Consider the following 14560-nt stretch of genomic DNA (forward strand, 5'->3'; position numbering starts at 1 on the left):
GAATAAGCCATAATAGAAGCAGGAGCATGAATTCAGAGAACTGAGTCTTAAAACCAGCATCTGCCCACTCGGACCCCCCACAGCCACCCACACGCTCAGTGCTCCGCTTGAAGGAACGAACTCCACATCGAGTCGTACTCACGGCTGAGTTTTATTAGAGCAAAAGGATACACAGCAGTGTCAACAAGGGGAAAGAATTCTCAGAGAAAGGAAGCACGACAAATACAAAGCAGAGTAAATAGAAAGAAATTATCATCTAAACACATCAAAGTAAATTTTTAAAAAAACAAAGAGAATGTCTTAAATCTGTCAAATGGCATTAACTAAAAAGAAATTGCAACATTACATGACTCCCTCTTGTCTGCTGCTGCTGCTGCTGCTAAGTTGCTTCAGTCATGTCCGACTCTGTGCGACCCCATAGACGGCAGCCCACCAGGCTCCTCAGTCCCTAGGATCCTCCAGGCAAGAACACTGGAGTGGGTTGCCATTTCCTTCTCCAATGCGTGCGTGCATGCTAAGTCGCTTCAGTCATGTCCGACTCTGTGCGACCCTATGGACAGCAGCCCACCAAGCTCCTCTGTCCACAGGATTCTCTAGGCAACAATCCTGGAGTCTAGTTGAGAAAAGAACTAAAGATATTAATTATATTTAACCTTTGTCACACATGATGTTCGACATCACAAATTATTAGAGAAATGTAAATCAAAACCACAATGAGATATCACCTCACAGTAGTCAGAGTGGATATCATCAAAAAGTGTACAAATAATAAGTTTTGGAGAGGGTGAGGAGAAAAGGGAACCCTCCGACACTATTGGTGGGTATTTAAGTTGGTCCAGCCACTATGGAAAATAGTATGGAGTTTTCTTAAAAAACTAAAAATAGAGCTGCCATATGACCCAGCAATCCCATTGTTGGACATATATCTGGAGAAAATTCTAATTAAAATGATACATGCCAATAAAAAAAAAAAGCTACACACATGCAAAATGATAAATGCACCCCAATATTCATAGCACTGTTTATAATAGCCAACACATGGAAGCAACCTAAATGTTCATTGACAGATGAATGGGTAAAGAAGATGTGGTGTGTGTATGTGTATATATATATATATATATATATAATATTTATGTTTATATATATGTACATACATATATACATATATATGTATATAACTCAGCCACAAACAGGAATGAAATAATGCCATTTGCAGCAACATGGATGGACCTAGAGATTATCATATTAAGTGAAGTCAGTCAGACAGAGAAAGATAATATCATATGATATCACTTATATGTGAAATCTAAAAAACTATCCAAATGAACTGATTTATGAAACAGAAACAGATTCCCAGACATAGAAAATGAACTTACAGTTATCAAAGGGGAAAGAAGGTGGAGAGGGATAAATTACAAGTTTGGGATTAGCAGATACAAACTACTGTATATAATATGGATAAGCAGTCAGGTCCTACTATAAAGCACCTGGAATTATATTCAATATCTTGTAATAAACTATATATGTATATATATATGAGTCAGCTTGCTGTACACCAGAAACTAACACAACATTGTAAATCAACTAGAGTTTGATAACAATAAAATAGACCAAAAAAAAAAAAAGAACAGAAATAATCCTACAATTTTAACTTTCAGTTTGGAGAAAAAAATCAATCAGTGAAGCAAAAAATAGAAAATGACTATAAATTAAGTTATATGAGGAACTGCGATAAATATGAATGGGCAAAATAGTCCATTTAAAGCACATAGATAGATTGTGGGGTTTTTTTTAATTCACCCATATACTATTTACAAGGAGCATATCTAAAACAAGGGTATGGAAAGATTGCAAATAAGAGGATGGGGGAAAAGATCTAACAATTAAATTGACACAGTGCCATTAAAATCAGACTTTCAGGCAAAGAGCATTCCTAGAGATAAAGAGGCCACTGGTGGCCATTGTACAGTCAGGATCTCCTTCCTTCTCACATTGCACTCATTCCCTCCTGGAATCAGGACCCCATACCTTGCACTGGAGGAGCTGTCTTGTGGCTAAAAACTAAAGGCAAAGAAAAATCTTGAAAAAAGCCAGGCAAAAATGGCCTATTACCTATAGAGAATCCAAATGACCCTTCTCATCAGAAACTAAGATGGCAAGCCAAGTGGCACAATATTTTTAAAATTTATATTTGTATTTATATTTGGGTTTCCCTGGTGGTTTAGATGGTAAAGAATCTGCCTGCAATGCAGGAGAACCAGATTCGATCCCTCAGTTGGGAAGATTCCCTGGAGAAGGGAATGGCAACCCACTCCAGTATTCTTGCCTGGAGAATTCCATGGACAGAGGAGCCTGGTGGGCTACAGTCCATGGGGTCACAAAGAGTCAGACATGACTGAGCAACTAACACACAATTATATTTAACATATGAACAATTTTGTGCAGCAACATTTCAGTGTGAGTAAAAAACAAGCCGGCACACAGGAGTTTGGCAGGGGGTGGGAGTGGGGGAGTGGTGACGGTTAGGTCTTTGTCCTGATCGTGGTACTGGTTACATGAATGTATTAAAATGCAAAGATCCACACACAGAAAAACAAAGATCAGTTTTATTCTCATGATAATTCATAATGATAAGGAGACAAATCTGGGGTTATTTGTTCATCCCTATCTCAGCATTTCCAAGTCATTTCCAGATGTGCATACATTCCTCACCAAGAGCCAGACATCCTCAAGTACAAAGTCAAGTGGGACTTAGGAAGCATCACTTCGAACAAATCTAGTGGAGGTGATGGAATTCCAGCTGAGCTATTTCAAATCCTAAAAGATGATGCTGCACTCATATGACACCAAATATGGAAAACTCAGCAGTGGCCACAGAACTGGAAAAGGTCAGTTTTCATTCCAATCCCAAAGAAAGGCAATGCCAAAGAATGTTCAAAACTACCACACAATTGCACTCATCTCACACACTATCAAAGTAATGCTCAAAATTCTCCAAGATAGGTTTCAACAGTACTGGAACTGAGAATTTCCAGATGTTCAAGCTGGATTTAGAAAAGGCAGAGGAACCAGAGATCAAATTGCCAACATCCATTGGATCATAGAAAAAGCAACAGAGCTCCAGAAAAACATCTATTTCTGCTTTATTGACTATACCAAAGCCTTTGACTGTGTGGATCACAATAAACTGGAAAATTCTTCAAGAGATGGGAATACCAGACCACCTTACCTGCCTCCTGAGAAACCTGTAGGCAGGTCAATAAGAAACAGTTAGAACTGGACATGGAACAATGGACCAGTTCAAAATTGGGAAAATAGTACCTCAAAGTTGAGAAATGCTGGGCTGGGATGAAGCACAAGGTGGAAATAAGATTGCCGAGAGAAATGTCAATAACCTCAGACATGCAGATGACACCACTCTTATGGAAGAAAGTGAAGAGGAACTAAAGAGCCTCTTAACAAAAGTGAAAGAGGAGAGTGAAAAAGTTGGCTTAAAACTCAACATTCAAAAAACTAAGATCGTGGTATCTGGCCCCATCACTTCATGGCAAATAGATGGAGAAACAATGACAGACTTTATTTTCCTGGGCTCCAAAATCACTGCAGATGGTGACTGCAGCCATGAAATTAAAAGACATTGCTCCTTGGAAGAAAAACTATGACCAACCTAGACAGCATACTAAAAAGAAGAAACATCACTCTGCCAACAAAGGTCCATCTAGTCAAAGCAATGGTTTTTCCAGTGGTCATGTATGGATGTGAGGGTTGGGCTATAAAGAAAGCTGAGCACCAAAGAATTTATGCTTTTGAACTGTGGTGTTGGAGAAGACTTTTGAGAGTCCCTTGGATTGCAAGGAGATCCAACCAGTCCATCCTAAAGCAAATCATCCCTGAATATTCATTGGAAGGACTGGTGCTGAAGCTAAAGCTCCAATACTTTGACCACCTCATGTGAAGAACTGATTCATTTGTTTTTGTTTTTGTTTTTTGAAACGAGGCTTTTTATTTTTATTTTATTATTTTTTTAGAAGAACTTTTTTGTTTTTTTTTACTTTACAATATTGTATTGGTTTTGCCATACATTGACATGAATCTGCCACGGGTGTACATGTGTTCCCCATCCTGAAACCCCCTCCCACATCCCTCCCCATCCCATCCCTCTGGGTCATCCCAGTGCACCAGCCCCAAGCATCCTGTATCATGCATCAAACCTGGACTGGCAATTTGTTTCACATATGATAATATACATGTTTCAATGCCATTCTCCCAAACCATCCCACCCTCGCCCTCTCCCACAGAGTACAAAACACTGTTCTATACATCTGTGTCTCTTTTGCTGTCTTGCATACAGGGTTATCATTACCATCTTTCTAAATTCCTTATATATGCGTTATTATACTGTATTGGTGTTTTTCTTTCTGGCTTACTTCACTCTGTATAATAGGCTCCAGTCTCATCCACTTCATTAGAACTGATTCAAATGTATTTTTTTGATGGCTGAATAATACTCCATTGTATATATGTACCACAGCTTTCTTATCCATTCGTCTGCCAATGGACATCTAGGTTGCTTCCATGTCCTGGCTAGTATAAAGAGTGCCACGATGAGCATTGGGCTACACGTGTCTCTTTCAATTTTGGTTTCCTCTGTGTGTATGCCCAGCAGTGGGGTTGCTGGGTCATAAGGCAGTTCTATTTCCAGTTTTTTAAGGAATCTCCACGCTGTTCTCCATAGTGACTGTACTAGTTTGCATTCCCACCAACAGTGTCAGAGGGTTCCCTTTTCTCCACACCCTCTCCAGCATTTATTGCTTGTCGACTTTTGGGTAGCAGCCATTCTGACTGGGGTGAAATGGTACCTCATTGTGGCTTTGATTTGCATTTCTCTGATAATGAGTGATGTTGAGCATCTTTTCATGTGTTTGTTAGCCATCTGTATGCCTTCTTTGGAGAAACGTCTGTTTAGTTCTTTGGCCCATTTTTTGATTGGGTCGTTTATTTTTCTGGAATTGAGCTGCAGGAGTTGCTTGTATATTTTTGAGATTAATTCTTTGTCAGCTGCTTCATTTGCTATAATTTTCTCCCATTCTGAATGCTGTCTTTTCACCTTGCTTAGAGTTTCCTTTGTTGTGCAGAAGCTTTTAAGTTTAATTAGGTCCCATTTGTTTATTTTTGCTTTTATTTCCAATATTCTTGGAGGTGGGTCATAGAGGATCCTGCTGTGATTTAGGTCAGAGAGTGTTTTGCCTATGTTCTCCTCTAGAAGTTTTATAGTTTCTTGTCTTATGTTTAGATTTTTAATCCATTTTGAGTTTATTTTTGTGTATGGTGTTAGAAAGTGTTCTAGTTTCATTCTTTTACAAGTGGTTGACCAGTTTTCCCAGGATCACTTGTTAAAGAGATTGTCTTCTCTCCATTGTATATTCTTGCCTCTTTTGTTGAAGATAAGGTGTCCATAGGTGCGTGGATTTATCTCTGGGCTTTCTATTTTGTTCCATTGATCTATATTTCTGTCTTTGTGCCGGTACCATACTGTCTTGATGACTGTGGCTTTGTAGTAGAGCCTGAAGTCAGGCAGGTTGATTCCTCCAGTTCCATTCTTCTTTCTCAAGATTGCTTTGGCTATTCGAGGTTTTTTGTATTTCCATACAAATTGTGAAATTATTTATTCTAGCTCTGTGAAAAATACTGTTGGTAGCTTGATAGGGATTGCATTGAATCTATAGATTCCTTTGGGTAGAATACTCATTTTCACTATATTGATTCTTCCAATCCATGAACACGGTATATTTCTCCATCTATTAGTGTCCTCTTTGATTTCTTTCACCAGTGTTTTATGGTTTTCTATATATAGGTCTTTGGTTTCTTTAGGTAGATATATTCCTAAGTGTTTTATTCTTTTCGTTGCAATGGTGAATGAAACTGTTTCCTTAATTTCTCTATTTTCTCATTATTAGTGTATAGGAATGCAAGAGATTTCTGTGTGTTGATTTTATATCCTGAAACTTTACTATGTTCATTGATTAGCTCTTGTAATGGTATTTTCTGGTAGTGTCTTTAGGGTTTTCTATGTAGAGGATCATGTCATCTGCAAACAGTGAGAGTTTTACTTCTTCTTTTCCAATCTGGATTCCTTTTCTTTCTTTTTCTGCTCTGATTGCTGTGGCCAAAACTTCCAAAACTATGTTGAATAGTAGTGGTGAGAGTGGGCATCCTTGTCTTCTTCCTGACTTTAGGGAAAATGCTTTCAATTTTTCACCATTGAGGATAATGTTTGCTGTGGGTTTGTCATATATAGCTTTTATTATATTGAGGTATGTTCCTTCTATTCCTGCTTTCTGGAGGGTTTTTGTCATAAATGGATGTTGAATTTTGTCACAGGCTTTCTCTGCATCTATTGAGATAATCATATGGCTTTTATTTTTCAATTTGTTAATGTGGTGTGTTACACTGATTGATTTGTGGATATTGAAGAATCCTTACATCCCTGGGATAAAGCCCACTTGGTCATGATGTATGATCTTTAATGTGTTGTTGGATTCTGATTGCTAGAATTTTGTTAAGGATTTTTGCATCTATGTTCATCAGTGATATTGGCCTGTAGTTTTATTTTTTTGTGGCATCTTTGTCTGGTTTTGGTATTAAGGTGATGGTGGCCTCATAGAATGAGTTTGGAAGTTTACCTTCCTCTGCAATTTTCTGGAAGAGTTTGAGTAGGATAGGTGTTAGCTCTTCTCTAAATTTTTAGTAGAATTCAGCTGTGAAGTCATCTGGGCCTGGGCTTTCATTTGCTGGAAGATTTCTGATCACAGTTTCAATTTCCGTGCTTGTGATGGGTCTGTTAAGATTTTCTATTTCTTCCTGGTCCAGTTTTGGAAAGTTGTACTTTCCTAAGAATTTGTCCATTTCTTCCAAGTTGTCCATTTTATTGGCATATAATTGCTGATAGTAGTCTTGTCTCTTATGATCCTTTGTATTTCTATGTTGTCTGTTGTGATCTCTCCATTCTCATTTCTAATTTTATTGATTTGATTTTTCTCCCTTTGTTTCTTGATGAGTCTGGCTAATGGTTTGTCAATTTTATTTATCCTCTCAAAGAACCAGCTTTTGGCTTTGTTGATTGTTGCTTTGGTCTCTTTTGTTTCTTTTGCATTTATTTCTGCCCTAATTTTTAAGATGTCTTTCCTTCTACTAACCCTGGGGTTCTTCATTTCTTCCTTTTCTAGTTGCTTTAGGTGTAGAGTTAGGTTATTTATTTGATTTTTTTCTTGAGGTATGCCTATATTGCTATGAACTTTCCCCTTAACACTGCTTTTACAGTGTCCCACAGGTTTGGGGTCATTGTGTTGTCATTTTCACTCGTTTCTATGCATATTTTGATTTCTTTTTTGATGTCTTCTGTGATTTGTTGATTATTCAGCAGCGTGTTGTTCAGCCTCCATATGTGGGAATTTTTAATAGTTTTTCTCCTGTAATTGAGATCTAATCTTACTGCATTGTGGTCAGAAAAGATGCTTGGAATGATTTCAATTTTTTTTAATTTACCAAGGCTAGATTTATGATCCAGGATGTGATCTATCCTGGAGAAGTTGCCATGTGCACTTGAGAAAAAGGTGAAATGTTTTGGGGTGAAATGTCCTATAGATGTCAATTAGATCTAACTGGTCTATTGTATCATTTAAAGTTTGTATTTCCTTGTTAATTTTCTGTTTAGTTGTTCTATCCATAGGTGTGAGTGGGGTATTAAAGTCTCCCACTATTATTGTGTTATTGTTAATTTCCCCTTTCATACTTGTTAGCATTTGCCTTACATATTGTGGTGCTCCTATATTGGGTGCATATTATTTATAATTGTTATATCTTCTTGGATTGATCCTTTGATCATTATGTGATGTCCTTCTTTGTCTCTTTTCACAGCCTTTATTTTATAGTTTATTTTACCTGATATGAGTATTGCTACTCCTGCTTTCTTTTGGTCTCTATTTGCATGGAATAACTTTTTCCAGCCCTTCACTTTCAGTCTGTATGTGTTCCCTTGTTTTGAGGTGGGTCTCTTGTAGACAACATATATAGGGGTCTTGTTTTTTTTTAATCCATTCAGCCAGTCTTTGTCTTTTGGTTGGGGCATTCAACCCATTTACATTTAAGGTGGCTCAGAGGGTAAAGCGTCTGCCTGCAATGCGGGAGACCTGGGTTCAATCCCTGGGTCAGAAAGATCCCCTGGAGAAGGAAATGGCAACCCACTCTAGTATTTTTGCCTGGAAAATCCCATGGACAGAGGAGCCTGGTAGGCTACAGACCATTGGGTTGCAAACAGTTGGACATGACTGAGTGACTTCACTTTATGATCCCATTGCCATTTACTTTATTGTTTTGGGTTCAAGTTTATACACCCTTTTTGTGTTTCCTGTCTAGAGAAGATCCTTTAGCATTTGTTGGAGAGTTGGTTTGGTGGTGCTGAATTCTCTCAGCTTTTGCTTGTCTGTAAAGCTTTTGATTTCTCCTTCATATTTGAATGAGATCCTTGCTGGGTACAGTAATCTGGGCTGTAGGTTATTTTCTTTCATCACTTTAAGTATGTCCTGCCATTCCCTCCTGGCCTGAAGAGTTCCTATTGAAAGATCAGCTGTTTTCCTTATGGGAATCCCCTTGTGTGTTATTTGTTGTTTTTCCCTTGCTGCTTTTAATATTAGTTCTTGTTTTTGATCTTTGTTAATTTGATTAATATGTGTCTTGGGGTGTTTCGCCTTGGGTTTATCCTATTTGGGACTCTCTGGGATTCTTGGATTTGGGTGATTATTTCCTTCCCCATTCTAGGGAAGTTTTCAACAATTATCTCCTCAAGTATTTTTTCATGGTCTTTCTTTTTGTCTTCTTCTTCTGGGACTCCTATGATTCGAATGTTGGGGCATTTAACATTGTCCCAGAGGTTTCTGAGAATGTCCTCATTTCTTTTAATTCATTTTTCTTTTTTCTGGGTGCCTGATGTCCTCCGCCGGCATTCAGAAGTTATTTTGTGGAATTTACTCAGAGTTCCAGTGTTCTTTTGATGAATTTTTGGGGGAGAATGTGGTCTCCCCATCCTGTTCCTCTGCCATTTTAGTACTGCCTCAAACTGATTCATTTGAAAAGACCCTGATGCTGGGAAAGACTGAAGGCTGGAGGAGAAGGGGATGACAAAGGATGAGATGGTTGGATGGCATCACTGAACTTGCCATCGAACTCAATGGACATGAGTTTGAGCAAGCTCTGGGAGTTAGTGATGGACAGGGAAGCCTGGCGTGCTGCATTCGATTGGGGTCACAAAGAGTCAGACAGGACTGAGCAACTGAACTTAACTGAATATATTCATCCCCCCCCCAAAACAGGAACCTGTTTAATGCAAGCCTGTGACTTTAGCTGTATTTTCAAATAAACAATATGCTTTTGAAAAAAAAATTTTAACAAAAGTCAAGGCTGCTAAGATATCTGATTTCCTACAGAGAAGGAAACCAAAGACCCAGGATTCTCTGAAGGTATTTGGAAGGAAGGGAGAGCAACCAAGGGGGATGGAAGCAGAAGAGGACCTGGGGTGGGGGTGGGGGGACCTTGGGAAGGGATCCATCCCAGAGACTCAGACCTGTCAGATGCAATAAACAAAGAAGACTGTCACATTTGAACAGTAAAAGACTGCTTCTGAGCAGAAGGGCAAACTGAGTTGACTTTCATTTATCTGAATGAAGAGTGGAAAGAATTTACATTCAGTGGAGCCCTAAAAGGACTGAATTTAGAAACACTGTAGAAGAGAAACTCATACCATCTTTAGCTTGAGGAAGAAAGTAATCCTCCAGGGTCTCTATCTTGGATTTACTCTGCAAATATTTCTTATGACAATGTGTTTTTTTAACTTAGTGATTAACAAGTTCAAAAATAGAATTAGAACAAGATGGAATTTAAATTCAAATGCCTGCTTCCTGCCTGCTTCCTTTGGCCTCCCAGGTGGCGCTGCTGCTGCTAAGTCACTTCTGTAGTGTCCTACTCTGTGCGACCCCATAGATGGCAGCCCACCAGGCTTCCCCGTCCCTAGGATTCTCCAGGCAAGAACACTGGGGTGGGTTGCCATTTCCTTCTCCAGTGCATGAAAGTGAAAAGTGAAAGTGAAGTCCCTCAGTCGTGTCTGACCCTCAGCGACCCCATGGACTCAGCCTTCCAGGCTCCTCCATCCATGGGATTTTCCAGGCAAGAGTACTGGAGTGGGATGCCATCGCCTTCTCTGGTAAAGAACCCGCCTGCCAATACAGGAGATGAGATGTAAGAGATGCAGGTTCGATCCCTGGGTCAGGAAGATCTCCTGGAGAGGGGCATGGCAACCCACTCCAGTATTCTTGCCTGGAGAGTCCCAAGGACAGAGGAGACTGGTGGGCTACAGCCCATAGGGTCCCCAAAAGTCGGACATGACTGAAGCGACTTAGCACACAGGAACATCTGCTTCCTATCAAAATTCCCTGACAAACCTGCTTGATGTAACTGACCCTGCCAGCTAGTGGCTACAAGCAGTGTTCTTCAGAAGAAACTGGAAAAGAAAAAATTAATTTTTTCACACAATTCTTTAAAAATTGCCAATGCATTACTGACCAAACATCTACTAATACTTCCCGTGTCGCAGACACTGTGGGTCCTGGGAAGGGAACTGTAAATAGTGGGACAGTCCTCTGCCTTGCCGAAACCCAAGCGACCTTGAAGAACAAGGGCCAAACACCATGCTATCCTCCCCCTCCCCCTGCAGGCATGCCCCCATCACCCGCTCTGCTTGAGTCAATTGGTTAGATTCATGCAATGACATCCCCCCAGAACCAGAATTACAGCACACATGGGAGAGTTCCTATTGCTCCACTGTCTCCAGCCAGCTGTCTCCCCACCCCGTATCACGCACTCCAGGGACACACAATTCAGGAACCAGAGATCCCAGTTCTGAGCTGGAATCAGCCTCCCTCCCAGCCCACCCAGCCTGAAGCATCCACAGAGGTGTTAGCCCAACCTGCACAAACCCTGGCACAGGGGGACACGCATGTGCCCATCCACTGGGAAGACCTTCCACGCTCACAGGAGTAATGGGGAAACAGTCCATGGAAAATCTCTTGTTAGAAACGGGCTCCCCAGTAGACAGTCCCCAGAAATGGCTTCTCCCTCCCCCCCACTCAGCCAAATCTGGGGTTTCAGAGGAACCTGGCTGCAGCGGAAGCAGTGTGACCCAGACCCCAAGGTGGACACCTCGAGAGCTCAGCTGCAGCCTCTAACACATTCTGGCCACACTCAGCACAAAAGACAAGAAGGATTTCTTAAACAGGACCCCAAAAGCACCAGCCATAAAAGAAAAGACTGGTACCTTTGAATGAGTTAAAATTAGAAACTTCTGACCCTCAAAAATATAGAAAACTTAGATAAGCCATGATAAAACACTTGTCGGCATGCGTAATTAACAAAGGACCAGTATCCAGAATGTATCACATTGAACCATATGAAACTGTCACTTTGGGTAAGTCAAAAATGGTCAAACACCAGCACTTTCATATGATTCAATCTAACATGTGCGTGCGTGCTTAGTTGCTTCAGGTGTGTCCAACTCTTTGCGACCCCATGGACTGTAGCCCACCAGGCTCCTCTGTCCATGGGATTTTCCAGGTAAGAGTACTGGAGTGGGTTGCCATTTCCTCCTTTAGATCTTCCTGATCCAGGGATCAAAGCCTGGTCTCTTCCGTCTCCTGCATTGTACTGCAAATTTGAAAATCACTAAGAAAGTAAATCTTAAGAGTTTTCATCATGAGAAAAATTTTTTTACCCAGCTCAATCTAATTCCTAGGGCAATGCCAGTTCACTTTGCCTATGCAGAATAGAATGAGACTTTCCCATCACTCCACTCCCAGGGAAAGACAACTGCAGGATGGCAGGTGACATCGAATTCCTTTAGGATTCCAAACTCTTTAGATTAGTCTTGCCCATGATTCTGGGCATGATGTTTTCTGCCTGGAGGCACATGGGATGAATTTGGATGCTGAGAATAGAAAATATGGAAACCAATTAGGTTCTTCCCTGGAGACTTAATTTATGAGCCTTTTTCCTAACATAGCATGTGGCCAGACCTGAAGACAAAAATAACAGAGAGGTGCTTCAAGTTTACTCTTCAAGTTTACTCAAGTGAGCAAAAGATTATACTCACTTCTGACCTCTGTGAGTGACGGAAACTTGTCCAAGCTTTCCGATGTTTTCAGAAGAGAACCGTGGTTCACCGTGGAAAGGCCTTGGTCTCAGCTGAGACCATCAGGAGAGACTGGATGTCGTGTGTCTCTCATGACCCCAGTGACTCTGCGGGGCCAGGCCCAGAAGTGGGTTGACTCCCATCCCCTACCCCAGCCTCACAGTCCCTTCCTTTTTTTTTTTTTTAATTTACTTTTCAGCTGTGCTGAGTCTTCATTGCTACGTGGACTCCCTCTAGTTTTGGAGAGCAGGGCTACTCTCTAGTTCCAGCATGCGGGCATCTCATTGCAGTGGCTTCTCTTGTTGCAGAGTAAGGGCTCTAGGGTGCATGGGCTTCAGCAATTTCGACACGTGGGCTCAGTAGTTGTGGCGCATAGGCTCCTTGGCATGTGGGATCTTCCTGGACCAGGAATCAAACTGATTTTCCCCTACATTGCAAAGCGGACTCTTAACCACTAGACCACCAGGGAAGCCCCTGAACAGTCCCTTCTTTAAACTCTCTTCCCTGCACCCCACCGTGAGAATGCCATCTGTCTCCCAACAGGACTCTAACTGACACACTGAGCTTTCCTTCTCTTCAGCTCTACTCTTCTCTGACCCTGCCATCATCTTCACCTGCTGTCCAAACATAGACTCTGCCATGTGATGGTTATGAGCTAAGCACTCAGGGAGCAGGAGCAGAAGACAGAGGACAGTCCCCCCATGTCTGAGACCATGAGGAGTAGGCTGGCTGGATCAGCGCCAGGCAGGGCCATGGCCTCGGAAGGGAGAGGGTCAAGGGGGCCTCACTGAGTCTAAAGGCAGCATGGATAAGGTGGGGAGATAGGGTGGAAATGCTCCAAGCAGAGGGTGGTTCACAGAGGAGGGAGGGGACCACAGGGAGCTGAGTGCTGCAGGGACTGAGGTGGGGGCGGTCACTGCCATAGGAACGGGAGACCCAATAAAGCCCTCATATCCCAGCAGGGGGTCTCTAGAGGACTTGGACAAGACTGGAATGGAGGCAAGGGCCCTTCCATGTGGAAAGGTTGTCTGGCGGAGACAGATCGGAGGAGGCAAGTTTGGGAGCAGGGAGGCACATCTACTGCAGGAGTTTAGGTGACATGTACACAGCTCAGTGGGAAGAATCCGCCTGCCAATGCAGCAGACTCAAGTTTGATCCCTGGGTCAGGAAGGTTCCCCTGGAGAGAAATGGCAACCCACTCCAGTATTCTTGCCTGGGAAATCCCAAGGACAGAGGAGCCTGGTGGGCTACAGTCCATGGGACCATAGAGAGTCAGATTCAATTTAGGGACTAAACAACAAGGGCAACAGCAGGAAGAGTAAAGAGCAGTCGATGGATAGGGGAGCTGCTCGGGAACAGAACTGGCCAGTGGGCTGTGGGGCAGGGGTTACTGAGAGATCAAGAAGCCCAGGCTGTCAGCCCATCAGACACCCAGCTGGAGTGGAAGGGGCATTCCCATGAGAAGGGAGCCATAGGTCTGGAGCTCCAAATAGTCTGGACTAAAGATGGGCACTTAATAATCTGTTTTTTTCTTTTCTGGTCTTACTGGGCCACTTGTGGGATCTTAGTTCCCAACCTGGGATTGAACCCAGACCCTCAGCAGTGAAAGCACAGAGTCCTAACCACTGGACCACCAGGGACTTGCCTTAACAATCATTTTAAAGATCATAGGAGGGATGGCATGGCTTCTCTACAGCTAAGCTGCGTGTAGAGAAGCAGACCCGTGATCAATAATTATAAGTCTGAACACTTCTTTAGCATTGGCTACATGCCCGGCACTATACCAAGTATGTTATGGAAATGAATACCTTTACCACTTATTATAATCCTCACAGCAACCCTCTGAGGCACTGACTAGTGTTATCCTCATTTTACAAACAGGAAACTAAGGCTCAGAGAAGGTACATAACTTGCCAAAGGGTACACAGCTAGAAAAACGTCATAAAAAATAGTTGCATCCAGAAAGTCTGACTCCTAACCCGGGGCTTTTTGTTAATCATTTCACTGAATGAGCACCTCAGCTGCTCGATCTACACTTGGGCTTTATGTTTTTTTCTTCATGTTGTTTACACCCAAGAACCTGTTCTTAAAAATAAAATGAGACTTCACTGCCCTTTGTCTGCCAACCCTGAGCTCTTCAGAACGATCTGTATGTGTTCCTGAGAGAGCCTGGACTTTGCCCCCACCCACTAAAGAGAAAGCAAACCGAGGGAAGCAATGCTTTTACTATTGCAGAATTATCTCCTAACTCCATTCCAGATGATTTGCATTTCAAATCAAGTCACCAGCAGTTGGGAAAATTCAATCTGGGGATATGACTTTTGA

The 14560-nt window shown here is 41.8% G+C and overlaps 1 protein-coding gene across 4 annotated transcripts in view; it reads right to left on the reverse strand.

Annotated features, from left to right (window-relative positions):
• TMEM176B (transmembrane protein 176B) overlaps positions 1–14560 on the reverse strand; it is a 63311-nt gene that overhangs the window by 13560 nt on the left and 35191 nt on the right. The window lies entirely within an intron of this gene.

Source organism: Bubalus bubalis, chromosome 8 (genome assembly GCF_019923935.1).
Source record: "Bubalus bubalis isolate 160015118507 breed Murrah chromosome 8, NDDB_SH_1, whole genome shotgun sequence".
Taxonomy (NCBI): domain Eukaryota; kingdom Metazoa; phylum Chordata; class Mammalia; order Artiodactyla; family Bovidae; genus Bubalus; species Bubalus bubalis.